Source organism: Geospiza fortis, unplaced genomic scaffold, assembly GCF_000277835.1.
Source record: "Geospiza fortis unplaced genomic scaffold, GeoFor_1.0 scaffold188, whole genome shotgun sequence".
NCBI lineage: Eukaryota > Metazoa > Chordata > Aves > Passeriformes > Thraupidae > Geospiza > Geospiza fortis.
Window position 1 is genome coordinate 1,707,846 of NW_005054337.1, and position 2,561 is coordinate 1,710,406.

Below are 2,561 nucleotides of genomic sequence, written 5' to 3' on the forward strand. Positions count from 1 at the left end.
GAGGAGGGGAGGTGATAACTCGTGTCCGGGGAAGGCGGCGCTGGGATGAGCCGATAACAGGCACATGGCGCTGCCCCAGGGGAGCGGCGGTGGCTGCCAGCATCCCTCCTCCCTCGTTCTCCCCTTCTGCCCTTTTTCACCTGCGGTGAGACCGTGCCACTGAGGGGCAGCAGCCAGCAGAGACCACAAGCGGTGTTGGTCGCTCATGGGCTGGAGCCTCCTCTGCCCACAGCAGTGCTGAGGGTGAATTTAATCAAGAAAACGGAGGTTGGCGGCTGATTCCTCTCTCTCTCTCTTCTGTTTCTATTTTTCCTGAAGAGGAAAAAAATCAAACAACTTTGTTTGTGAGTCACCCTTGGCCGAGGGAGCAGGGCTGCGCTCTGTGCATCAGGCTGGCACATCCCACCTCGCACGGACGGGGATGCTGCCGGGGGGCACCGCCGGCGGCTCTGACTCAGCCCACCCTCCGCACAGCCCCTTCCCGCACTGGTGTCTGTGCCCTGCGGGCAGTGCTGGGAGCCCGGGCACATCGGAAGCACGGCGTGGCAGAAAGCACTGTCGCTTTGAAGTGGCCTCGGCTGGTCACCGAGGACCTCGGTGCAGCCTGGGGACACATCCTGCCTGTCACCCTCGGCAGAGCCGCTTCCTCGGCCGCGGGGGTGTTGCAGCACCATCGTGCCCGGGTTGTTTCCGAGGAGCTGCCATCAGTGCCAGTCCTGGCTGGGGAGCCCCATCTTGGTAGCCCTCGTGCTTGCATGGATCCAGCCCTCCTGGAGGCAGGAGGCTGACCTGGTTCAGCCCCTGGTGGCACCCGCTGTGCCCCTCCATGGGGCAGCCGGCCCCGTGATGGAGCAGCAAGGAGAGCGTCTGGGCCAGGCTGGGGCTTTCCCAAAAAAGGCCTGAACTCTTCGGTTGAGTTTGCCACTTCCCTTACCACTCCCTTTCCTGTGAGAGGATGTGTTCAGCCGCTTTTCTTTTCTCTTTCTCTCTTCTTTTCTCCCCCACCTCCCTGCCCGCAGAGCCGGCGGTCCTGGCGATGCCGCGCACCCCCTGAGCCAGCCGGGGTCACCCTGGCTGGTGCCATGGCCAGGCTGCAGGTAAGGACACAGCACAGGAGCTGCTCCCACACCCCCCGGTCCTCCCAGCGCCCACAGCGCATCAGGGACAGCCCAGGTTGTGCTGGGAGTGCCCCTGCACTGAGGTGGGTGCTGATTTGTGCCCCATGCTGCAGAACTGGGGGATGCTGCTCTGCTCAGGGTGAGCAGGGCACAAGGAGCTTCATATGCAGGTGTATGGGATGGGGCCAACGTCTCAGCAAGGCTTGCTAGAAGGGGAGATTCCCCTTTGAGAGTGATTTTGGGGAGAGCTCATCTTGTCTGGTTGCTTGGAGGGTCCCCACTCCATTTGGCAAGAGGACAGTGCCAGACATCATGGGGACATCACTGGCGTGTGATGCCACCTGGCACAGCCCAGGGACATCCTGCACATGGGGACTCCCAGCCTCATGGGGGGCTTGGGGAGCTCAGGGAGGGTGGCTTCTGGGGTGTCTCTTCTCTCTGTGGGGAAATGTCCCCTTTTTGTCATCCTTCCTCTTTCTGCAGCCCTGAGCGCACGCCCTCGCCTTCCCTGCGGCACTTCCCTATCCGCCAGCCCCGTGGGGAGGGCTGGCACTGGGGCAGCTGGTGACAGCCCCACGGCACCCAGTGCCTGCCAGCCTGGGGAGGTGGGGGTGGCAGGGGCATTAAAGGGTGCTGGGAAATCATCCCTGCAAATCCAGACCATGATGGCAGTGCCCTTCGCTGTCCATCAGAGTGTGCTGGCATTGCCTTTTGGTGCCAGCCCAGATGTGCTGGCATTGCCTTTTGGTGCCAACAAGGATCACACCAGCAGCACCTCTTGCTGCCATCAGACAGTGTCCCTGTGGTCCCTGTGCAGGCCCACAGTTCCTTTCTCCATGCTCCCCATGGCACAACACACTCCTCCAGAATGGCCCTGGGTTGTGTCCCACAGCACCCAGGGTGGGCAGTGACCTGATCCTGCTCCTGGCTGGGTGCTGAGCACACCCCTGGGTATGGGAAAGGGGATGATCCTGCCAGGGGATGCTGCTCCCTCCTGCTGCCTCTCCAGGGTGTGTTGGCTCAGCCACTTACGGGTCAGCTCTGGCCAACAAGCAACGTGAAGTGCCTGGATGTCCCCATAGAGCAAAGCCACACGCTGTCCCCACATCCCAGTCCCTCAGTCACCCCCAGTCCAACAGTTCCATAGCCAGGGCTGTGGCAGAGCCAGGCTGGGCTGGGAGGGAGCCGGGTGTTCCCAATCCTCAGGGTGTCCTGCTTACCCCATTCCCACCGCCTCAACCCCAGCTCCTGTTGGTGCCACAGCCCCTGGCAGTGCTGGGTGCCATGGGATGAGCAGTGGGATGTGGGTGGGCAGTGGGAAGAAGGGTGCTGGGAGTGGAAGATGGTTGGGCCAGGGGAGGCAGAGGAAAGGGAAAAAGTGGGAGGAGTTTAGGTGGACCCGAAGGCAGCACGGTGTGAGAGGGAGCAGAGCTGCTGCTGAAC

The 2,561-nt window shown here is 62.3% G+C and overlaps 1 protein-coding gene across 1 annotated transcript in view; it reads left to right on the plus strand.

Annotated features, from left to right (window-relative positions):
• The first annotated feature begins 1,078 nt into the window (after nucleotides 1–1,078).
• Nucleotides 1,079–2,561, plus strand: part of RGS19 (regulator of G protein signaling 19) — a 7,550-nt gene continuing 6,067 nt past the window's right edge. The window contains exon 1 of the mRNA XM_005422167.2: nucleotides 1,079–1,097. The gene's annotated coding sequence lies outside the window, so the exon portion shown is untranslated. The remainder of the gene's footprint in view (nucleotides 1,098–2,561) is intronic.